The sequence below is a fragment of the Meles meles genome, chromosome 11, assembly GCF_922984935.1.
Source record: "Meles meles chromosome 11, mMelMel3.1 paternal haplotype, whole genome shotgun sequence".
Lineage (NCBI taxonomy): Eukaryota > Metazoa > Chordata > Mammalia > Carnivora > Mustelidae > Meles > Meles meles.
Genome location: NC_060076.1, coordinates 88,522,782 through 88,547,916, shown reverse-complemented (window position 1 = coordinate 88,547,916; position 25,135 = coordinate 88,522,782). Strand labels below are relative to the sequence as shown.

Below are 25,135 nucleotides of genomic sequence, written 5' to 3'. Positions count from 1 at the left end.
CCAAAGCTGATTGCACAGACTCTGTCTTCTCCCCAGTAATGGAATCAGTAGGCCTCTGCTCATGGCCAGCGCTCCTGAAGACACTTCTACACTTGCTTCTAGAGTTCAATTCTCTGTAACAAGGCGGCTGTTGACTCTTTATGTTCTCATCTTTACCCACAAACACTGCCAAGACGGCAGTGCCATCCAAAAAGCACATACAGTAGGCTGCTTCCCATCTAAACATTCAGGGGAAACACCAAGATAAAGCACAGAAGAATGAATCTGGCTGTTGGAGACTCTCCCTCCCAGCTTCTGATTGTAGCTGTGCAAGAATAACCTTAAGTTGAATGATTTGTCTCTAATTCAGTGCACTGGGGACAGAATATAGTATTCTCCTCTTCTTTCCCAGCACTATGCTCAAACATATTTTTCCAGGCTTCTTGCTGGTAGCGGCGGGACCACGGACCATGTTCCAGTGAGCGGAATGTGGGTGGATGGGACGAAAGTCACCGGCATCTTAAATCCTTTGTGCTCTCTTCTAGCACAGCAGGCATTTGGGAAACCACTTTTTGAACATAATGGTGCCACCAGATGGAAAGACCCAAGGTCCCCGACTGACTGCATGAAGCCAGCCCTACCACCAAACCATGCTGAACAGAGGCACGAAGAGAAATGAACCTTTATTGTATTAATCCACATTCATTGTCTCTTCCAGAAGTTTGCCTACCCTGATTCCTAGATTTCCTTTTTCTATCCCCTATCCCAGCAAAGTTGTCTAGGTTTCTGGGGGCAGCTTGTGGACATGGTCTTTTTTTTTTTTTTTTAAGATTGTATTTATTTATTTGACAGACAGAGACCACAAGTAGGCAGAGAGGCAGGCAGAGAGAGAGAGAGAGAGACAGGAGGAAGCAGGCTCCCTGCTAAGCTGAGAGCCCGATGCGGGGCTCGATCCCAGGACCCTGGGATCATGTCCTGAGCCGAAGGCAGAGGCTTTAACCCACTGAGCCACCCAGGTGCCCTGGACATTGTCTTTAAAGAGAAGTTAGAATAAGAGTTCCATTCTGGGGGCACCTGGGTGGCTCAGTGGGTTAAGCCTCTGCCTTCGGCTCAGGTCGTGATCCCAGGGTTCTGGGATCGAGCCCCACATCAGGCTCTCTGTTCGGCGAGGAGCCTGCTTCCTCCTCTCTCTCTCTGCCTACCTGTGATCTCTCTTTCTCTCTCTCTGTCAAATAAATTAAAAAAAAAAAAAAAAAAAAGAGTTCCATTCTGCTAGCCAAGCTTTCAAACTCAAATATCACCAAGAGCAGAGGCTAGCCAGTAAGGTTCTGTCCTAGTGGTTCTAAGTCAGAGAAGTCCCTACATTTTTTGAGAAATAAAAGCAAAAGTTCATATTGTCTTCCTGGTGCATTCACCGGGGGAGGCGTCACAGAGACACTGAGGAATCTGAATGGGGGCTTCACTGGTTGACTAACGTCAACACTCTCTTCCCTTCAACAAGTATTTCTTGTGTGGTTAGCAACACGCACACCATCTCCCTCCAGAAAGCAAAGCTGAGAGACTCAGAGTTGGTTCTGGAAGCTGTCCCTCTGCACAGGATAAGAACTCCTGTGGCTCAGTGTCTGGGCCCAAGCCCCTCCCACCGTGACTGCGGCCGCGTTGGCTCTGATGTCGTGGGTGGACAGCTGCTGCCTGTATGTGGGAAGCTCAAGGGTCTGTGTTGTACTCATTATGTGTCCTTCCTTTTTTGTCCTTTCCAGGGGACTCTATTACTTCTTGATATTCTTTCTAGACCCGTCACCCTTTTATGGTGACCTTTTCGGTGTCCCATGTGTTCACTATTGATGAGAATTTTTTTTTAATGTTTCAAGGAGGTCAAAGACAAACAGTATTTCACAGGTTGGAATGAAGAAGGCTTTGGCCTGAAGAACTTGAGGACAGAACCTAGGGCCTGGTCCCGCTCTGGGGATAAGATGGCAGCCCTGGGCTCATTCCTCGTTCCACAGCTGAGATTTTGCATCTTTTGTGACACTGTTTCTCAGGCTGTAATCATCGCAGTCAATTTTGAGAGGTTTTGAGTAACACCGCTGATGTATTTCAGCCTCTTCCCTGCTTCAAGCTTTTAAACCAGCCTTTCCAACCAAAAGAAGGTTTCTTACTGTCTCGTGAAGACCTTGAGTTTCAGGTTCCAGAAGGTTCCAGAAAATCCACGTTCAGACTTGATATACAAATGTGTGTACACATGTGTACACTTGTCTTTGTGCTGCTTCCTGAAAGGCAGCTGGATTCTCTGTGCTGATCCCCTCTTTCTCTGTTCTTTTCCTTCCTCCTCGCTCCCTTTGACAGTCCCTCATTTCTTGTTCAGTCTTCAAATCAAACATGGTGATTTTTTTGGTAACTTCTGGACCAAGTGAAAATTCACCTAGAAAATCTATGCATGTGAGTCTGTTTGTAACAAGAGAAAGATGGCAAAGAGAGAAGGGTAGCTGAGCACCACAGATGATAGATGGTACAGGCTGGAGAAAGTGTGACTCAAGGTTTTAATGGCGTGTGCCTTTTTTTTTTTTAATGTGAAATATATGGAATGTCAAAATTCGTCTTTATCTTAGGATTCCCTCACCCTAGCACAAAACTGTAATTTGTAATTGGTCTCTTTCTTTCATTTTACTTTATTTTTTTAAAAGATTTTATTTATTTATTTGCGAGAGAGAGAGAGAGCATGAGCAGGAGTGGGGGAACAAGCAGAGGGAGAAGGAAAAGCAGACTCTCCCTGCTTGCCTGATGCGGGACTTGATCCCAGGGCCCGAGGTCATGACCTGAACCAAAAGCAGACGTTTTACCGACTGAGCCACCCAGGTGCCCTTGTAATTGGTCTCTTTCAGGAGTTATTCGTGTGCCTCTATTTTTTTGCATGATTTCAATCTCGATGCATATAACCTTTTATTTTGGTATGAATTTGTTAGGAAAACCTTTCTTGCCTCTTTTTCATATTTCTTAGTTGAGTTAGCTAGTGTTGCAGAGAATTTTTTAGGGTAAGACCTGTGTGCCCGCTAACACTGGGCCTCCCCTTTCCATCACGGTTCTCACTGAAGAATGCAGACATCATTACAGACCTAGCCTTGAGGAGAGCTAGGAGGATGCCAGCCTCCGGGCAAAGAATAATGAGATAAACTGGACTTGCAGCTGGTAGAATGGCTTGTAGTCTTAACAACAACAACAACAACAACAAGTTATGGAAAGAGTACGGGGGCCATGGGAAGTGCTTGAGATTCATGTGTAAGTCCTACTAAGGGTTCTGAGTCCTCACTATTCACCCTGCTCCGGGCTTTGGCACAGAGTGTCCAGCAGGTGTCCAATGATCAGGGGCTGTCAGGCTTGCAAGTGACCTTTCTGAGCCTCCCGTGTCACACTCCCATGATACAGACCAGGAATCTCGATGCGAGAGAGGATGCAGCCCTCCCTGTTGCAAAGACAGCGTTGCAATGAGAAGGCAGGCCTCAGGACTCCTTGTTCAGTGCTCTTCTCAAGCCTGGAGGCATGCATGTCTTTCCTATGAATTCTTTTTACCCTGGGATCATGACCTGAGCCGAAAGCAGAGGCTTAACCCACTGAGCCACCCAGGCGCCCCTTTCCTGTGAATTCTTGAGGGATTTTTCCCTAGCTGAAGAATTAGGGGCAGAGGAACTGCTAGACATAGCCACAGCTGCCCCGTGCTGCCCAGACTCCCTTTGGCAACTCCCTTCTGGATCATTTTCCCTTGACATATCACTAAAGAAGAAGTTAAATATGCATTAGCAACCTAGAGAAATGCAAACTCCCTCATCTCATAGAAAGGTCCAGAAATGATCTGTAACTACCCCGAAGTCCCATCGCTTAGAAGAATGTATCTAGTGCAGAGTAACAACCACCCTAAAACGTGGCAGGCGGGATCGTCTCACTAAAATGGCTGCTATCCGGCCCTTTTGTTCCTGTACACCCTACTGCCCCTCAAATCAACACGGAGAGGGTATTTCCCCTCTGCCTGAATGAGGTGGGTCTTGTGCCTGCTTTAATGAATAGCATGGAGCAGGCATAGCTTTCTAGAACTTCCAAGCTCAGTCCTAAATCTTCAGTTCCTCCATCTTGGAAGCCCGCTGCTGTGTAAGCAGCCGGAGCCTCCGGCCCGCTGAAAAGACCGCATGTGGAGGCAGATGGAAGTGCCCGATGAGTGAGTGAAGCTTTCTCGCACCTTCCAGTTCAGCCCAGCTGCCGGCAGCTCGCTGACTGCAGCCAAGGGAGTAACACTAGCTAGTACCCAGCTGACTCACAGAATCATGAGAAAAAGTAATTGGTGGTGGGGTTTGATGATTTGTTTTGGGGTGGTTTGTTATTAGGCAGTGGATGACTGCAGCAATGGCTTAAAATAGCCACCCTGCATTATTTCCCACAAATCTGTGAGTCCAGGGCTGGGGCGGGGGAGGCGGGTGGGTCTGTGATGTGGACCAAGCCTGGCGGATCTCATTTGGACTTGCTTGTGCGTCTGCAGTCTCCTGGGGGCTTGCTGGTCAAGAATGGCCTCAGCTGTGATGACTCATCTCTGTAGCAGGGTCTGTCGTCCTTTTTTTTTTTTTTTTAAGATTTATTTAGTTATGTGAGAGAGATTGAGAGAGAGAATGGGAGGAGGGGCAGAGGGAGAGGGAGAAAATGTCAGGCAGACTCCCTTCTGAGCCTGGAATCCAACGCGGGGCTTGATCTCATGACCCTGAAATCACGACCTGAGTGGAAATCATGCATCAGATGCTGAACTGACTGAACCCCCCAGGAGCTTCCCAGGTGCCCCCTTTAGTGGGCTTGTCCTTCTTGGCAGAATTCCAAGAACAGAAGCAAAAATGCACAAACTTTAAAAGAAAAATAAACTTTTAAAGAACAGTTTTGGGGGCGCTTGGGTGGCTCAGCGGGTTAAAGCCTCTGCCCTCGGCTCAGGTTATGATCCCAGGGTCCTGGGATCGAGCCCCGCATCGGGCTCTCTGCTTGGCTGGGAGCCTGCTTCTTCCTCTCTCTCTCTCTCTGCCTGCCTCTCTGCCTACTTGTAATCTCTATCTGTCAAAAAAATAAATCTTAAAAAAAAAAAAAAGAACAGTTTTGGATTCACAGACAAAATTGAGGGGAAGGTATGGAGGTTTCCCATATCTTCCCTGCCCACCCCCTCCCCCGACTTATCAACATCCTTCCCCAGAGTGGTACCCTTGCTACAACTGGTGAACTTACGTTGATACATCAATATTAGCCAAACACCACAGCTGACGTTAGGAATTGGTGCTGTACCTTTTATGGTTTGGGATAGAGGTATGACGACACGTATCTACCATTGTAGTATCATACAGAGCAGTTTCACTGCCCTAGAAATCCTCAGTGCTCTACCCATTCAAACTTCCCCACCCCCTAGCCCCTGGTGACCACTGATTTTCCTACTGTCTCCATAGTTTTACCTTGTCCAGAGTGCTGTATAATTGACATCAAACAATAGGTAGCCTTTACAGACTGGCTTCTTTCGCTCAGCAACGCACATTTAAGTTTCCCCTCCGTCTTCTCATAGCTTTGATAGCTCATCCCCCCGAACCCCCTGCATTGAATAACATTCCAGTGTCTGGATGCCCCAGGTCATTTATCTGTTCACCTACTAAAGAACATGTTGGTTACTTCCCAGTTTTGTCCAAATTATGAATAAAGCTGCTAAAAACTCTGTGTACAGGGTTTTGTATGGAACGGTTCGCAGCTCCCTTTGGTTAATATCAAGGAACGCCGTTGCCGGATCATATGGAGAGAGTCACGCTTCTGTGGGTAAGAAACTGTCAGTTGTCTTTCAAAGTAGCTCTACTGTTTTGCATTCCCACCAGCAATGAAAGGGAGTTCCTGTTGCTCCACATCTGCACCAGTATTTGGTATTGTCAGTGTTCTGCATTTTGGAAATTCTAAGAGGCGTGTTGCACAAGCGTTTTGTAAGGCTTCATTTACATTAAGTCTACTGACATTTCACTGGCCAAAGTTAACCATATAGGTGAGCCTAGAGTGGGCGGACAATACAAAATTAGAGACAAAGGATAAAGGGAGGTCATTCATTGGGGCCATTAATGCCATAAAATCTACTATAAGGAATCTAGACATATTTCTCATAGGGGAGTGTAAATAGCATTATTAAGAAAATGGACTAAAATCTAGAATCAGAGAAGTCCCATTTGAAATTAAGTAAAACAATTAGATGAGCATTTTCTAATTTCAATTTTTTTAATTTTTATTTAAATTTTAGTTAATATACAGTGCAATATTGGTTTCAGGAGTAGAATTCAGTGATTATTCAGTGACATACAAGACCTGCAATCTCTAATTTTTAAATGTTCCCGAAGTTTCTGGCCGAGTCCCCACCACTAGCAATACTGATGTTGTTTTAATTCCATTAGAGGGTGACTTTCCCAAATTCCTATTGACGTTTATGTAGAAACAGAACCAGGAAGAAAGAACAGGTCTCATGTAGGACCAATAACTATGTGGTCCCTCATTCCAGGAATTAATTCACTGTAATGAGCCTCTTAAAGCTCTTGGTAGAGTTCCTGAGAATCCTGTTCAAAAGCCAGTGGGGAGTCCGCTTTGTGATTTGCCTCTGGACACCTAAGGCTGTTGGTGCCCATGCTTTGGAGAAGGGAGTCAGTCAGTCTCTTAATGGGAAAGGACAGCTATTTGCACACGTGTGTGCATGCATCTGTATGTAATGTTTATGACCTCTGATATACCGTGATATAAGTTTGGTTTTACCTGTTTTCGCCTCCCCCACATTCCCAGAAAATACTGAAAACTGGCTTTGCATTTACACTTGCCGCTCTGGGAGGCAGATTTGTTTTCCAATCCCTGGGTTTCGGATGGGCCAGAGGGGTGAGAAGCGGAGAGGGGGAGACTGGGATCACCCTTCCCAGATTCCAGCCAGCCTGCTATTCACAGCCCTGTGGTGCTGCCCCCTACGCAGTGATTCACTACAGGCAGAGGAAGGGTTCCTGGATCCGTTCTTTCTCAGCCACCCCCTCTATCGACCCCAAACTGAACTTTGCTAATCCCTTGTTTCTGTTATTTATTGTTCAGGAATTGGGAGTCAAGGAACCTGTGTTCTGGCTCTTGGGCCACTTAATGTCTTCCGGTCTTAGTCTTCTCTTCTGTAAAGGAGCAAGCTGAAAGAGATGTGTGCTCCTGCTCTGAGCTTTGGAGAGTCTAGGATGCCAAGATAAAACCGGAACGAAGTCACAGGGTTCTCAACACACCATGCCCTAAAGCTCCCAGTCATGGCCAGACACATCTAGAAGAAGCAGGTTGGGAAAACAGCCCAAGAAATAACAGATATTTGCACGACCAAGGAATTACTGAACTCCCTTGGGAGCTGTTATTAAATCATAACAAACTTACCCAAGGTGGGGAGTGGGAGGTACAAAAAGATTTCAAAACCCAAAAGAGCTGTTCCATTTGCTGAGAACTTAGGGAGTATCCTTTCAATCAGAAACTCATTGTGACTCGCCAGGGCAGGGACATCTGAGGATAAGGACCGTGGAGTGCTGGTCTTCCTCTAGCACACTGTATCCCAGGTTTTACATCAGTGTGTTTGTTTTTTTTTTTAAACAAGGGGTAAGGAAGGAAATGGCGAGGGTGAGAAATACCACTTGCTTCCATTCATCTGGGAGAGATCCGGTAGGTACCTTTTCAGTTCCTATTAAGCAAATTCGGCGACAGCTTGCAAAACAGCATTTTTCCAAGAAGAGTCCTCAGATCTACTCCCCACCCTCTCCGCTCCCCCGCCAGCCGATGAGATTGCAAGGGTCCCCGCGCCCATTCAGCGCCCGCGAGAAGACTTAGTCCCCTCTCCCATCACAGCCCATTCGCTCTGGACCTCTTGCCGTCCCTCCGGCCTCCCCTCCCCCGTGACCCCTTCGCCAACCTACCCTGCCTGTTGGGTAGGTCCTACTTCCTGGGAACTCCTGCTGTCATTAGAAGGGGGCACGCCGTCGCCTCGGAATCCTAGCTGTCCCTTCCCAGTGGAGGGGGCATCTGTGCTTAAATGCGGGCGTCGCGGCAAGCAGAGTCCAGTGGGCAGGCGACCAGGCGCTGCAGAGTTCGGCGGCCTGAGGAAGGGATGATGCCCTATCCCAAACACGGCTTTTAGCGGGGCTGCAAGACTTCAGAACCACGGGGAAGCCCTCGGCTAACCCTGGAGCCTAGGAGAAACCGGCCAGACCTCGGGACCCGGCCCAGCCCGACTCCCCGTGCTCGGCAGGCGGCGGCGGGACAGAGCCCCGTATCCGGGGCACCGACTCGGGCGCCCAGTCCGACAGCGGCGGAGACTCCCGCCGCCGCTGCTGCTGCTGCAAACCGGCCTGGCTTCCCTGCAGGGCGTGCGGGGCTGGAGCAAGGGGGTGGAGAGAAAAGGGGAAGAGCCTGGGCGGCCGGCGGGCGGGGCCTGCAGCCTCCCCGAGCCTCGGCAGCCGCCGCGCAGACTGCTCTCCCTGCGCCTCGCTCCGGCTCAGGCGCGCACGGCGCCGGGACCCGCGCCCGAGCCCTGGGGCGCCGCTGCTCCTCGGCCCCCGGTCCCCGCAGCCCCGAGCGCGCCGCGCTGAGGCCGAGCGGGGCAGCGGAGAGCTGCGGCGGCTAGGGCTTTCCGGCTGACGCTCGCCGCTCCGTCTGGCCGGAGGACTGGCGGGGAAGGAAGGGGAAAGCGGGGACACACACACACACACTCACCGCGGCGCGCGCGCATTGCACACTCGCAGCCGCGCGCCCCCGCCGAGGCGCGTCCCGGGCGAGTTTGGCCCCGCGGCTCCGGCCCGGCACCTGCCGGCTCCGCGCGCAGCGCCGCGCCCCGCCCCCGCCCCGCCGACCCTCCTGCCCCTCCCGCCGCTCGCCCGCACAGATCTCCCGGCGCCGGGGGGGAAGCAACTCCATCCAGATAACTTGCCGACTGTGGCGCAACTGGTCTCGACAGCAGAGGCGCCCGAATGCTGCCCGGGTGAGGTAAGTTTCCTGCGCGTCCCCGGCTCCTCCTCCCCAGACCCTCCTCCGGGGCTGGGGCTCGGGGGCTCCGCGTCCTGGGGAGCCCCGGACGTCTCTGCGCTCGCACTTTGTTCGCCTTGTGCGGGGGGTAGGGTGGAGGGCTGTGAGTGGCCACCGGCGTGGGACCTTCATTCCGCCGGGGCCACGGCTGCGCGCTCCCCGCGAGCACCCACCCGCTCGCTCACCCCCACCCCCAGCCGCAGTGACCCTCGGGGACCTCTCTGGGTTCGCTTCAGCGGAAGCTCCCTCCCCTTTACAGGGGAACAAGCTGAGTTTGGCCGCGGCGGGAGAGCTCTCCCACCACCCTCCCCCCCGGGCAGTAAACACAGGCGAACTTGTCAAGCGCCCCTGGGATCTCCCGAGGGGCTTTCGAGGCGGTGTTCTGGTCCTTTCTGGCGCCGAAGCCGGATTGCACAGGTGCGGTACGGTTCCAACCTAAATGCAGCAGCGGACTTGTGCGTTTCCCCCGGTTCCCTCCCCCCGCCCCATCATCGTGACGCTTCAACAGCTGGGGCGGGGGGGGGGGGGTGGACGTGTGGGGGGGCAAGGAGAGGGAGAATGCTGGGGTTCCATTCGTCGGGCTGGAGCCGGGAGTCCCCCAAACAGAAGAGAACGAATGTCTGCTTATCTCTCTCTCATCTATGCAGATGAGCCTGTTGTGTTTCTTGCCCCCAAGCTTGCTCGTCTCTGGTGCCTGGTGTGGCTGGGTAGAAACCTGTTCCGGAGAAGTTGTTTGGATAAGCTGATGAATTCTTTCACCTGGCTCTTAACAAGGACGTGCTGGTTCCTCTGATGCTCTCTGAGGGCAGAGTGTTGCAGACCCCCGGATGCCACCCCCCAATCTTTGCAGGACCTTTTCAGCCTCCCCAGGCCCTACCGACCTCTAGGGTCAGTGACCCTTGAGACACTGGGTGGGCCTCACAATGTGTTCCTCTCCTGCAAAGAAAAAAAAAATCGGTCTCCCCATCTGGACTCCTGAGCATGGATTTCGGGAACCTCTTTTGCCCCTCTGGTGACAAGCATGCACTCAGATTCTCTCTTGTTCCGTGGAAAGGCTGAAGTGTTCTGCAGTTGTTGGAGAAAAGCCTGAGGGTTGGTTTCATCCCCCCTCTAATGTGATGAAGTAAAATAGTGCTCATGGAAGCTTTAGTCAGAGCATTTCCAGCTGAGAGGAGGCCCTGGGAAAAAAAATCTTTCTCAGCCAAGTGTATGCCAGTGGCGGCTCGTTGAGTAAGCATTGTGCATGGTGTCTGAGCTGAGGGGAACGTGCATTCCTGGTACAGCGATGGGAGTGCAGACTCGGAGCCCCCCCCCCCCCCCCCCCCCAGGGCTGGGAAACCTGAGCTTCAGGAGGAATGACCTCTTGGTGGAGAAAGAAAACTGTTCAGGACTGAGTGGTAAAAGCACATTACATTTCTGTCCAAATTAAGGAGACTGGAGGGATCTCCTAATGATACCTTGCACTTGAGTCAATGACGTATTTCTGAATGCTTTTCAGTGCTTTTATTAAGTTCTGACTGTTTCCGAGGGAGGCAGGGCAAAGATTATTGACCACATACTCAGGAATAACGTGGGGCTCAGAGATTGGGGGACTTATCAAGGTAATTAGCGGCTGGACTTAGAGCCACAGGCAGGTTCTCTGATAGACCCACACTGGGTCCCCCATCACCTCCCAGTGCCAGTTCTGTACTTGAGGACCCTTTCGCAGTAGCCAGACGGCTTCTGCATTTATTGTGGCCTGCACTGTCTTACTGTGAATCGCTGCTCACGTTTGACAGGTGAGGATACCGAGGTTCAGACAGGGATGTTTTCTGGGGTATCCTGTGTAAGCTAGTGAAGGTTATACGGCTGGAACTCAGAGCTCTTGATGTCCCATCCATGGCTTTGCAGATTATGCCGTTGGCCCACTTCTGATGGCGGGGAGGAGGCAGGATGGATACTGCAATACACCGGGGGCTGTTCCAGTGTCTGCCAGTGATGAGAGTTCCAGTTCTGGACTCCGTTTGGCTGTGTGACCCTGGGGCCAAATCATACCACCTCTGAGCCTCAGGTGTCCCATATATGAAACCCGAGATTCATAATGAATTATCTTTCTCTTTCTAGTTTCACCTTCCTATTTAGCTAATTTTCTGTTCCACTTGTAATTTACTGCCCCTTCCCCTTGACGCTGTCCCATTTCGTGAAGGGAAACCATTTCCAGGGCACTTTAGCTTAGCATCTATATTGTCTAGTGTTATTACTTGACTTGGAAATGTCCCGATGGACTGATCTACTCTAAAATATGTGTCAAGATTCCCTCGAATATCCCAGTCAACGCAAACCTTTAATTTATTTTTAGACTTGGAATTTGTGTATAGTAAATATTCAGTAAATCGCCACTGAATGGAGGGGGTGAGTGAAATCACTCATGAGGAAAACACGTGCTGTAAAACAAAGCTCCGCATCATGTAAATTCCCAGCATCTGCTGACCCAGAAGGTAATTTACCTACAAGAGGTGTACCTCTTGAAGCTGGCACGTACAGGGCCTTTTGTTGATGTTTTTTCCTGAACACATCCTATAAAGAAGAGTTTTTCTTTCACCGTGCAGACAATAGACTCGAGTCATCTCTGTCATGCTCCTTGGCCTGCCTCCCCCTCCCTTAGTTTCAGTATTGTGTGGCTGGCTGAAAGACACATTCCTAGAAATTGACTTGCGCCCTTGTATGAAAGAGTTAGTCTTGAAATGGGGAAACCAGCCACTTTTTTTTTTCCCTCCTCTGAGTAAATTTCAAGCAGCTGCTAATACTGACTGGTGGTTTCAGAGAGGAAACCCAATTAACAAAACCGACCTAGTTTCTGTTCCCCTTTAAGGGTCTTCTTTCCACCCCTCCCTCCTAGATACGCAAAAGTTGTGTTTTTATTTTCAGAAGAGGGATGACGAAGAAGTAGAATAGTTCTTAAATATTATTAACAGATCCAGCTATTGGAATATGTCTTTGTGATAAAGAAATTACATGTTAAATAGTTCAGAGACTGGCCCTCTTTAGACATAGGACAGCTGAGGCAAACAGGTGGATTGGCTTGCTGGGGGTCACACAGAAGTTTAGCAGGAGGAGAAGGGCTGCTGTGGAATTCTTAAGAAGGTTCGTATTTAAGGTTTTGCTGGGAGTTCTATGGTGAAGGTACATTTTGAGTTTTAGAAATCACAGAGGTTAAGGGGAAACTTCTGTTTGCTAATACTTATTAGTGACGTAGCATAATTTTAAATGATTTAGTATTTATATTTTTAAATGTTCTCATCCAAGCAGTTACATTAAAGAGAAAATATTTGTCTGTTTTCATCTCCTCTCTGTGATTCTCTTCACTTACATATACCACCAGACTCAATTAATACTTTGTTCCCACCAGTGCTGGAGGAAAGGGAACTATTTGAATAGAAATACAAATGTATGGTGGTTTTCCAAGCTTCTCTTCCTGGTAAATAAAGCCAGAAGCCAAAGGTGGCACCGCCATACAGCCGGTAAAGTCATAAATATGTATACATTTCATTTGCATTTTCATTTTACTTGTACTTCAGTGAAATGGTGAGTCAGAACATTTGGTATCCTGGGGAAAAATGCCTTTTTTTTTTTTTCTTACTATGGCTAGAACCTTCATTAGCGACACTGTAAAATATCAAGTCCTAAATGTATTTGCTGCAGAAACCTGTTCTTTGTATCAAATCTATTAACCGGAGTTGGAAAGAGTCCTTTTCTTTAAAAAACTGCCCAGTTAGAACTGTACATTATGTAGCTTAGCTGTTCATTTGTGGACTTTTTTATGGCAATGCTAAATGCCAGGCGAGTCAGAGAGGGAGGAAACCTAGCCTTCTGTTTTAATATTTTTCTTTGAGGGGCTCCTGGTGGCTTGACGCATCTGCCTTCGGCTCGGGTCATGATTGCAGGGTGCTGGGATGGAGCCCCACATGGGGGGGGGGGGTCCCTGCTCAGCGGGGAGCCTGCTTCTTCCTCTCCCTCTAACCCTCCCCCTTGCTTGTGCTGTCTTGCATGGTCTCTCTCAAATAAAATCTTCGAAAAATATATTTTTTTTTTTAAAAAAAAACCTCTAAACTTAATCTGATGAAATTTTTGAAATATTGGGTAGTAAGTAATTAGCTGCCATTGATGAAGTACTTTATTCAGCCTGGTTCCTTTCGATATAAAAGAGGAAACTGGAGAAAACAGGCTGGATTTTGTGCATCCCCTTCTCAGTTTTATCTACTTTTGTCTAGTTTCACCAGGGGTGGATAAAGGAGATGGTGAAAGAGGAAAGTACAGGAGCCCTACTCAAATGGGGTTACTCCTGGGGAATGTAGATTTCAAATACGGATAATAATTGGAACATGGTTCCATGTTTGCTCAACAGCAACCCCCTCCACCACCATTCCGCTGGGCATTATTTTTAGGTCCAAACCTCTACTTGAAGGGGCAGCTCCCTGACCTACACGTTCCTCTTATAGAAAGTTTTCTGTGTTGTCATGGGACTGAGTAAACAACAGGTGTGTGGTAGGTTTTGGGGAGTTTGCATAGGGGGTGAGCGAGTTCTCGAGACTTGTTTTCTCTAAGGGTTTTAGAAAGTCCCTTGGAAAATGGTGATGACCTGTAAGGCGCTCAGTGGACAGTATGGCTCCCACGGAAACTGGGCGTGTGTGTTTTTCAAGCCGAGGTTCTTCGGGCAAGGGTTGGACTTACAAGCACCAGGGGCCGAGAGAGTGTAATTACCTTAAATTGGACCTAAAGTTATGGGGCGAAAGATAGGACCATAAAAAATTTATTTTGTAAGGAAAAGGTGATACTTAAGCCTTTGCATCCAGGAATGCTGAGCAAGGGAGTTGGGAGGTGCATAGAATTATGGCTAGCCGTAAAAACCTATTTCTTTGCTCGACAGGCTGGCCCAAGAAATCCAGTAGATTGACCACCCTGGGTAGTGGGCTTTCAACATTTAATACATGCTTTCTTCTTTCTTTCCTTTTTCAACCGTGCCTGCCATCGTGATCTTTGGATCTTTGGGCGTAACAATTTTCGATCAAGAAAGGAAACAAAACAGTAGCAATAAAAAGCGACGCTGGGATGTGCTTGAGGGAGTAGTAAGCGTATCCTGGTTGTTTTGCTAATATTTGTCAATGGGACGGTTAGGCATATGTTTTATTATTATCTTTGTATTCTTGGAACTTGGCACTCTGCCTGGCACATGGTAGGGATGTAAAAAATGTGCCCTGAACAATTTATGCATTCACACAGGCGTCACTCTTCAAAACTCTGGGACGTTTCATAATTATGCGAATGATTGTATTATTTTTCAGTCTGTTTTAGAAACGTCATTTGTTTCGATCCTTGCTTGTGGTCCTTTCATCATAAATACGGTTCATTCACCAGACCGCCAGCCTTTTTTAACCAGCATGCCTATGAATGATCTTTTTTTTTTTACCTTTTCTTTAACAGAAATAATAATCTGAATATAAAATGTGTTCTTCCTTTTATTATTTTTTTTAAGATTTTATTTATTTATTTGACAGAGATCACAAGTAGGCAGAGAGGCAGGCAGAGAGAGAGAGGAAGGGAAGCAGACTCCCCGCTGAGCAGAGAGCCCAATGCGGGGTCTGATCCCAGAACCCTGAGATCATGACCTGAGCCGAAGGCAGAGGCTTTAACCCACTGAGCCACCCAGGCACCCCTTTCCTTGTATTATTTACAAGCATCAGATAAACGTATTTTTGAAGCCCCGGAGTGGCTGAGTGGTGAGTTTGGCTCAGGTCCACAGACAGGTGTGGACTTTAAGCTTCTCTAAGTTAATCAGTTTAAGTGTTGTCTCCTCCGGGGGACCTTGGCCTTCTCCGCTCACCTAACCCAACATCTTCGTATGTTTTCTTTACTTAGCACCGTGGGTACGGAGACATGTTTCTTTACACACCGGATGCCTGTACTTACGGGTCCTCCCGGGACCCTGTGTTCCTGTCACCTCTGCTCCAACTCACATTCAACTCTAGAAGGTCCTGGAGGGCAGAGACCTTGGTTCTTTCACACTGTTTTTCAGGCATTTAGAACCAAGTAGGTGCCCAGTAAATACCTGAATGAAGGAGGGAGTCCCCTTCATCCTGTCAAGACGACCTGGGCCACCAGGGAGGTCACTCAGGCGGAAAGGTTGTGCTGTGAAGAAAGTTCTTCAGGGCTGGCTGTGGTAGCTCCGGTGAGCACGACCGCTGGGTCTTGCAGGAGGAGGGAGCCGTGCTGGCTTCGGTAGAGAGATCCCGGGGTGAGGCTGAGGCAGGGTCTCTGTTCCTTTTCCTTTACTCCGAGGGGAATGGTAGTGAGCTGATAAGTCGAACTTATCAAGCATGAAACAGAACATTCCAAATTGCTAAAACGGGGCCTACAAGTTCCTAAGGCATCAGCGTGTCATTCATAATTAAGACAGCGTGTGCTAATCTGCAATGCAAATCCTAGGGCGCCTCGGGTAGAAAACTTCCCTGACTCCCCTGATTTTTCTTTGAATGTAGGCCCGGCCAGGGGCCAGCGGAGGGAGAAGGCCAGGGCAGGGGTTCTCAGGTGTGGTGGGACATCGGCGGCAGCATCAGCTGGGAACTTGTTGAAATTCTCCGAGTGTACCCCAGGCCTGCCCAATCAGAGACTTGGGGGACCAGGGCGGGGGCTGTGCAGGAACCTGAGTGTGAGTTGGTCTCTGGACGATGCTGATGTCACCCCAATACTGGCAGAAAGTGTTGAGTCTGTTGCTCAAGATATAAGCCGTGGGAAGCGCTCGGTGTTTCAGGGGACTCCTGGGGTGTGTGGGAGAGAGAGAATACCAGTCCTGGCTTTTCTCGGAGCCGTATGGATCACAGGAGAACCACCTCCTGTGACTGGCGTGGGGGCCTTGGACTTCAGATGGTTCACAAAAGCTCTTAAGATGGTTGTGGTCCTGCCAAGTGATGGGTCCTCCCAGGGCTGAGAGATACAGCGGGGTATGCGGGCGGCAAGGGGTAAGACATGCTCTACACCTAATTTACGTTTGGATGTTGCTGCAACAGGTTACCAGGTAGAGGAATGATTGTATGAGCTGTGGGTTGTCTCGGAAGAGGAAACCGTGGTATTCTGACCATTTTCATAACATTTCAAGTCAGTTCAACGTGCTAGATACTGGCGGATTGCTTGGCCAGGACAGTACCAGGTGCTGCGGGGTCAGGAGGAGATCTGAACACCGTCTGGCTCGGCTTGGCCGAGAACTTAACTGTGCTCCGGGCACTTCTGAGGTGCTGTTTGTTTCCTGTAAGGGGTGGTGCTGAGGGCCTAGTCCAGGTTTTGCTGATTTTGAAGCTACAATCTTTTCTCTGCTTCACGCTGGTGCACCATCAAATGTAGTTCTGGAAGAGAAGATTTTAAAAGGGAAGACCCAAGTTGATCTAAAATTCGGTTCTCCAGCCCGGGCCTTTCTCAGAGCTCTAGGTAATGGCATTGACATTGTTCTTGTACTTGGGTATCTCAAAGGCCTCCCACATTTCCCATGGCTAAGGCCAGAAGACTGGTTTTTTTCTCCCCATACCTGGGCTTCTTGCCGGCTCCTTCGCTCTGCAGTGGGCACCAAGCCACATGGGGCAGAAAGTGGGGAGCCATGCTTGACCCCACGACATCTCAGTCCTCCCGTCTTCTGTTGCGTTTGCTTCCGGGACTCCTCTCCACCCCCAGCCTCCTCTGAATGCGTCCCATCGTTCTTGCTGATCGCGTCCTAATCCAGCTTCTCCACCCTCTGCTGGGCTCTAGCCGCAGCCAGCCAGGCTTCTGGGTCCTCTCTGGCCCTCCCCTCATCCGTCACCCGGACTGTGGCCAGGCGCAGTAGAGGTGGCCGCAGGGGACCCTCGACTCTGCTGGACGGATCCTTCCCAACCATCTGCATCCGAGCCCTCCTGGAAGCAGACACACCCGGGTCTCTGTGGCTGTCCAGGGTGGTGGCCTGGCAAGCCACTGCGTGGTCTCGGAGGACTTACTCCTCCAAACCAGTCTTCCCATGTGCCTGTTGAGTTACTCAGTCGCACCTGAACCGGCAGCAGAAGAGACTCCGTCTGCCTTGGTTCTAGCTGCAGTAACAGAGCACGGTGGTCGGGGTGGCTTCCGAGCCCAGCAGTGTGTTTCTGACAGTCGTGGAGGCTGCTGTCCCCGACCATGGCTGGCTGCGGGTTACTGACGTCTCGTTGTATCCTCACTCAGTGGAAGGAAGATGAGGGGGCCCTCGGGGGTCCCTTGTTTCTAAGGGCCCTGATTGCATTCATAAGGGTCCTGCGCTCAATACCTAATCCCCTCCCAAAGGCTCCATCTCTTAATACTGTCTTACCGGGGGGGAGGGGGGGTGAGGATTGCACACAGAAGTTTGAAGATATCATGGAGCCTTTTATGGCCCTTTATGAAATGCATTCTGGGGGCGCCTGGGTGGCTCTGTTGGTGAAGCGTCTGCCTTTGGCTCACGTCATGATCCCACTGGGATCGAGCCCCGCATCGGGCTCCCTGCTTAGCCGGGAGCCAGCTTCTCCCTTACCCTCTACCTCTGCTCTCCCTGCTTGTGCTCTCTCTCTCTCTGTACGACCAAGAAAGAAAGAAAATCTTAAAAAAAGAAAGGAAGAAAGAAATGCATTCTGCGTTGAAAGCCAGCATACAGAGACCTACAAATAACAAATATATTCGCAAGAAATTTTTACAAAAGAATGCTTTAACGGTACCCCATGAGATACGTTTGATATTTCTGGATATGTTCCTTCCCACTTCCAACCTCTAGCAAACTCTCATCCTGACCCACCACATTGATTTTACTCCCCAGTGCTGGGCCGAGGCCGGGGATCTGGAAAGCCCAGATCTTCTCCGTCCTCTGCTGTGGTGCTGCCCCTGCAGGGGCCCAGACCCGAGGCCTGCGTTCGCTGAGGAGCTGACCCTGACTCCTCAGCCAGTGCTCTTTCCTCTCGTCTGGCACGTGGAGGGCCCTCTGCAGCGTCTCATTTCTTAAGAAATCATGGTAAAACTGGTAGAGTACATGCATCTGATCCAGCCTGGAAATGGGGAAGACGAGCTCAGGAGGGTGCCCTGTCTGTTCTACAGGATGGATAAGCTATCGTGGTGAAACACGGCCTGGAGACTGGGGTATGTCTGTACTTTTTCATATAGTGCTCACCTGAAGGTTCAGATGCATGTATTTTAGCACGAACCTAAATACTATAAGAATAAACAGACTCAACTTTAAAAAATATATTAAGGGACACCTCAGCGGGTCAGCCGGTTAGGCATCTGCCTTCAGCTCAGGTCATGATTCCGGGGTCCGGGGATCGAGCCCCACATTGGGCTTCCTGCTCAGTGGGGAGTCTGCTTCTCCCTCTCTCCCACCCACCATGGCTCATGCTCTTTGTTTCAAATAAATAAAATCTCTAAAAGAAATAAGAATATGTTAAGAACAATTTAACATTTTTTTTTTCTGCCTGAAATTCACTGAGGCACAGAGTCTCTCCGTTTGAATTTGCTGTTCAAGCACAAAACGCAAAGAGCCTTAAACTAGGGCCCTCTTGGCGACTCAGAACTTTGGGGTGAACTGTTTTACTTCTGGAGTAAATTTCCTGATTGCTGGTGGTTTGCTTTCTCCTTTAAGTATCATAATTTAGGAAAGCTGGTATTCGCAAAGAAAATTTCTCCCAAGTTGTTACAACCTTCCCCAATTCTTGGAAAGATTATATAGAGCAAAGTGTGTCTTTTATGGTCTCATAAAGTGGTGGCTTTTGGATCTGCTCAGGGATGAAAAGCTCTTCGCTCCCGTACCAACCGGCCCCACTTTACTGTCTTTGAAAATCACACCTGCATTTTCTTGATTTTTTTTTTTTTCCCTTTTGCCCTTGATTTCTGTGATTTTGAGCAGTGATAGTCCCTTCATTCATCGTTTGCTGCTGAGAAGCTGTTGTGATCTTGGGAACCAGGTAACACCCATATTCTCTGAATTGTGTTTGCCAAATTCATATTCGTTGAAATTGATTTTTTTTTTTTTTTAACAAGAGAAAAAAGTTTTTGAGGGAAGGCCGCAAGAGCTCTATTTGTACAGCAAAGTGGCTTGAGTCATTTCTCATTCACTCCATTTACGGGCCAGTAAAGAACATGTTTTTCCTACGTCCTGTTTCGGGGCTGTTCAGGTATATCAGTTGCTACCTTTAGGCTGAGATATTCGTGGTTTCTTTTTTCTCTTTAGAAAGTATGCATTTACTGCATTATGGCACAAAACACACTTTCATAGACTTTCATTTAACTTAAACAGAGTTGTAATTTTGGGGTGTGTCGATAACTTTCAGTTTTAGTGTCTGATGCTTTTAGAGGGGGTAGATTAACCAAAGGCATTTCTCTTCCCATGGGAGAAATGGCATAGAAAATTCCCCCAAGTTTCCTGATGTCCATCTTCCATTGGAAAATGAACTTATGTTCCTGCAATAAAACAAGACAGGTGAATATGAGAAATTTACCTTTTTTTTTCCCTTTGGAAATGTAACTTCTTTAAGCAGTGATGTGAACCACACTCTTCCTAGGTTATGATGCGTTACCCAGAAACAAAAACCAAGCGTTGTGGCCTTTGCGAGCTGTTTTTGAATGATGCCCTTTGATTGTTTTTTTTTTTTTTCCCCCCAAGACACGCAGTTCAGACAGAGTAAAGATTTGTGGGAATGGATCAGGTGGGAAGTCTCTCATGTGAAGGGTTAAGCGAGAAACTTGACTTTTGTTGAGGTTTGTAGATATCAATGGAAATTTGGCTCTTAAGGTTTGCGTACAGTTGGGCCCCATTATGTGGCTTTGCAGTTTCTTCAAAACTCCCTGTCCAGCGTGGCGGTTTGCTAAGATAAGCATGTGGGATCATTGCATTTGGCGCAACCTGTATATAAGAAAGAGTCCCTTTCCATGTAATGAGAAGGCTTCTGGAAGCATTGTAGAACTCCGTGTTAAGTGTCCCCTGTGCATACCTCACAGCTTCGGAAGGGATGATAGTCCTTGTGGTTACATTTTTACTGGTTTCTTCTTTGTCTGCCTCCTTCACGGGAAGGTGGTTTCCCCAAGGGGAGGGACTGGGTTCTGGCCACTGTCGTATTCCCAGCACCTGCTGAGGTGTTCAGTGCAGAGAGGCTTCTCCGTTAACATTGGTTGGATGGATGGATAAATGATTTCCTTAAGCCAGAACCGTCTTTTTTCAACTTCCCAGCTAACCTGCATTTTGTAATGCCAGCAATCTAGCCTCTAGCTCTACCATTGCTCTGTGTGCTTTTCCCAGCCAGCAGCCTTGTTCAAGGTCAGATTTTCCTCTTCTTTCTTTCTTTCTTTTTTTTTATTTGCATCCCTCATTTCATGGCCGGAAGCTTTCAGAACAACTGAGGAACTCAGGCCTCACTCGTCCACCCTTGTGATCCCAACTCTCAGCCTCTGTGAAAAGTACCTTTAGGATTCTGACTTGATTCTAGATTCTGTGATAGATTATAGATTATATTATAGGTTGGCATTGTAGACTGTATCAGCTGTCCTTGTAGCTGACCCTTTTTAAAAAACTGAAAATATGTCCCTTCCCAGATTCTAAATTTGCTTCCAAGGTACCTGCATCCTTTTTGCTGACTTCCAGAATTTTAGCAGACTTTTGTTTTGCTCATCCCTGTTTCTGTGCAGCTTCCAAGTCCTAAGGACTTCGAGAGAAACACGTTCTTCTCTCTTCTCACATTTCCTCTACGAGCGCCTCTTGCCCGGTCTCTTGGAGCAGCTTCCCAAATGGCTTCCATACCCCCCTTCCTTTAAGCATTCATAATGCCTGCCATTAGAGATTCAAGTTTTGGCACTACCAGACCCCAGATGCTTCGATGATTTACGGAGCCTGTGCTGTGGTTTGGCCCACAAAACCATCCACACTCTGGTGCTCGTGGACCATTCATCCTCAGTATTGTCGCTGTCCTCCTTGTAGGAGGGTGATGTGCCCACAGGTGCCGCGGGTGCCACTTCTCAAACTTCCTGTGTACCAGGCACAGCGCGGAAGAAGACATGAAGTCATGAGGGTTTTCAGTGCATTTTGAGTCCTGTAATCACGTGATGGGTAGGCCGGGTATCGTGGAAGGAGATAGGGCTGCAGGGGGGCTGTTGGGGCCAGACCTAGGACATTTTTTCAAAGCTGTGATCACGAGCCCGGTGTTGAACGTGCGTTGGAGATGCCTGTGGGGTGTCGAGATGGAGGGTGGCCTAAGGGGAGAGGTCTGTGATGGGAGCACCGGGCGTGATGGTCCTCGGCTATGGGCAGTGATTCGGGTCGTGGGAGTGGATGAGTAGAACACCCAGGTCTAGAAGGCGGCGCCACGGGTGTGGCTGTAGGGAGAGAGCCCCAGGATGGAGACAGCCTTATGATGTCTCGCCCGTGTCTAAAGCCATGGGATGAGACGAGACTTCACCGGAGGGGTTTAGAGACAAAGAAGAGAAGACGACCGCGAACCAGCATCATTCCCTGATCTTCCTTTGCAGTTTTTTTCCTCCATACCTTTGCTTATCACATTCATTCTTACTGAATCTTAGGTTTTCTTCTCCATTTGAGGAAGTGGCTTCGAGTTTCAGGACGCCACCTACATCCCAGGGTTTGGGAGAGCTGTTGGTGCTGCTGATTCCTGCCCTCAGTTGCCCTGAAGCCATTTCTCAGGCCTACATCCCGTTTGGCTTCCTGGCTCTTCTGACTCTTAACGGAGCTTTCCCCACGGGCTGACTTTTCATTTGTTCTCGGCTTATCTTTCCAAGCAGACTTGGAGTCCTGACAACAGGGACCACGTCTTCTCTTGCTTTGTGTCTCCCACCCGGCCTGACGGTTCCACTGTCTTCGGCTCCCACGGCTTGTTACCGACCTTTATTCTCCTTTCACTCTTCTAATGAAGTAGAAGGACGAATAACTCCAAGTTCTATAAGGATTTGTATCAATGTATGCACCTTGAGCTAACTTGAAGGTGCTTCCTTACAGTGCGTTGGTAGCTGGAATGTTCTATTTCTCCCTGGGGACGAAAAAAAAAAGAAATTTATAAAAAGGTCTACAAAACCAGTACAGAATCCTTGTAATTTGTTATTCTTAGTATTTGAAACTTCCAGCGGAAGGGAAGCTATCTTTTGGCGGCTCCCCGGCCCCTAGTACTACTTAGGGCAAGCAGAGTTTATCTCCTGGTTTCCCTGGGTCGTGCTTCCTGTGTTTTTAGACATTTTGCATACATTTGCACAGGCTGAATCTGGAGGCAGCAAGGGCCCTGGTGGGAGAATCAGGGATTCCGGCTGGCCCTGTCCTTCTCCTGACATTTTGGTGACCTCTGCTCAAGTGACTTGACCTCTTCCGTGGAATAGCCTCCCCGCCTCCACCCCATCTTTGAATGAGAATCGATATGCCGGCTCCTGGCTAATTCAAAGGCATGTTGTGAGGCCAAGTGAAATGAAGGCCTTTGAGGTTCTTAGAACAAAAGCTTCATGTACATTATTTCGTAAGACTTACAGGTCAAGCTCCGGACAGCCACATTTATAGCCCTTGGGTAAGCAGATCTGAAGCATAGGGTGTAGCATCTGGTGTTCCCCCCTTTTCATGAAAGAAGACTTCTCCTTCCTTATTCCCAGGGGCCGAGGGTGAGAAGTGGGATGCTTGGCTCAAGTCTGATCAGAGCTCCAGAATTTAAACGCATCCTCAGCGTGGGTGAGGAAACCAACATACCTTTATCTTTAAAAGAGATGAGTCTTGGATATGGAGGTTCGTTGAAGAAAGCCAAACTCATGTTTACCTGTTAAGGAAACAGAACGCTGGTAGGCAACAGATAGTTCATTTGATAGATTCCAAACTAAGATAGATGCTCATCGTAGGAAGCAAGTTCATTGCTTAGTCGGATTAGATTGTATGGTGTATGGCTATCGTTATCCTACCGTACAGAGCACCTAACTCCATGCCTCCCATCCTGAGACGGTCAGTGTTTTAGTTAGTGCCTGGTGAGGTGGAACAGGAGAAGATCCTAGAAGTCATCCAGAAGACACTTTGAAGACTTACAGAATCTTTAAGGTTGTTGGAGGCTAATGGGACATTCCTTAAATGAGAAATCAAATGGAAACTGGATGATGGCAAAATTTGTAGTCTGATGACCCGTATCAAATGGCAGAGGGGTTCGGCTGGAGCTCCTGACGTGGGTGATAGCAGAGGGAGGACGACGGGAACGCGTGAAGTGTTGCAGGAATAGGGGTTAGGACAGTGGATCTATAGTCATGACTTCGGGTCAGAGACACAATTTTAGTTCCTTGATTCGCCTGGCAGTTGGCGTAGCGGCACAATCATAGTCACACAGGTGCCCTCTCTTGGTTTTCTGCGCTTGGGGTCAGACTGTGGCCTAAGCGTGGTGGACTTGGTTCTGAACGCAGGCTAGATGGCAAATAGTAGCAACCTCAACAGGGTAAGAGTGTAATTGACAGAAGCTGGGATGACGTCGAAGCAGGAAGAGGAGAGAATAAATGCGCAAATGTCCTCATCTTCTAAAATGGCAGAGTAGGACAGGATTGTTAAAAGTGGGTGGAATTCCAGAGTTGTGCCATTTTGCTTTCCCACCAGCGGGGTGTGAGAGTTCCAGTTGCCTCATATCTTCATCGACGCTTGGCGTGTGCCATCTTTAGCATTTTTGATGTTCTGATTGGTTTATAGTGGGGGCTCATTGTGCTTCAAATCGTGTTTCCTTAGTGGCTAATGATGTCGAGCGTCTACTTGTGTGTTTATTTGCCATCCTTATGTGTTCGTTGGTAAGGTGCTGAACTCACATATTAATTTCAGTAACGTTTTTGTGACGTGCCTTGCTTTATTTTAGATAGACAATCATGTTGTCTGTGAATAAACGCAGTTTTGGTTCAAAGAAAAGAATTGGTGGAAATGCAAATGAAGACCTGAGTACTTAAAATTAGAAGGGTGGCGAACAGAGGAAATAAAATATTATGAGGAAAATCCTTGCGGTGAGCCAAGAATAAGAAATTTAAGCATTTTTTCAAGTTATGGAGATGACTACTAAGAAATCAAACCAAAAAATTCTGAGAAGAAGAGTTGTCTTGGAGGAGTTATGACAGGAACAGGAAGATCAGGAGGGGGTCATTCTCCTGAAGTTTTCTCTGTCATTTGATACGTTACCTTGCACATGGCATGTTGTTGATAAATCACTGGTATATTGGGAATTAGAACATAGAGATAAAAAGCAACTTGAAGCGACTAAAATAGGTCGAGTGTAAGAACTGGATATCATAAAATAAGAAATACAAAGGAATAGTCATTGATTAGAAAGTTGTAGAAGAGAAGGAAGCGCCCTTGAATGTCAAAGCTGAGGAATACATAGCATTTACTTCGGTGCTTCCTACATTCCAGGTACTTTCTAACCGATAAAAGTGTGTTAACTGGTTTAGTGTCCATAGCAACCCACGAGGTAGGTGCAGTTATCACCATTTTATAAATGAGGAAACTGGGGCGCCTGGGTGTCTTAGTTAAGCATCTGCCTTCAGCCCAGGTCATGGTCTCAGGGTCCTGGGATCAAGCCCGACAAGCCCCCCATGTCGGCTCCCTGCACAGCGGGGAGTCTGCTTCTCTCTCTCCCTCTGCCCCTCCCCCCTCCTCATGCACACACAGACTCCTCTCTCAAAATAAATAGATAAAATCTTAACAAAAGAATTCAAAAAAAAAGTGAGGAAACCATGAAGCGGAGATTTTAAGCACAGTATTGGAAGCCGCATAGCCGGATTTCAGAGCCAGGTGGTCCTGCTCCAGAACCGACTCTCTAGGCCACTGTTCCATGTTGCGTCTGGTGGAGACGATGGGTGTGACGGCCCACAGTGCATCTAGCGTGCGAGCCTCCATCCTTGAGTGACTTGTTCTCTGAGGCTGTCTTCTGAAGCGGACCCCAGCTTTAATTCATTCGTAACTCACTAGCTATGTCAGTGCCTGTTAACACAGTTCCAGAAATTAGGACGATTCCTCTGAAGTGAGAGAGGCCTGTGTATCCGCTATAATTCACATACGGCATGTAATCTGGTGTATATATTTAATATGCACATGAGTGAATTT

At 48.4% G+C, this 25,135-nt stretch overlaps 1 protein-coding gene across 3 annotated transcripts in view; it reads left to right on the top strand.

Annotated features, from left to right (window-relative positions):
- Nucleotides 1-8,506: 8,506 nt before the first annotated feature.
- The window catches only part of PIP5K1B (phosphatidylinositol-4-phosphate 5-kinase type 1 beta), a 290,374-nt gene continuing 273,745 nt past the window's right edge, over nt 8,507-25,135 (top strand). The window contains exon 1 of one of the 3 annotated variants that reach the window (XM_046022089.1): nt 8,507-9,003. The gene's annotated coding sequence lies outside the window, so the exon portion shown is untranslated. The remainder of the gene's footprint in view (nt 9,004-25,135) is intronic. The other 2 variants (XM_046022086.1, XM_046022085.1) reach the window with 2 other exon arrangements.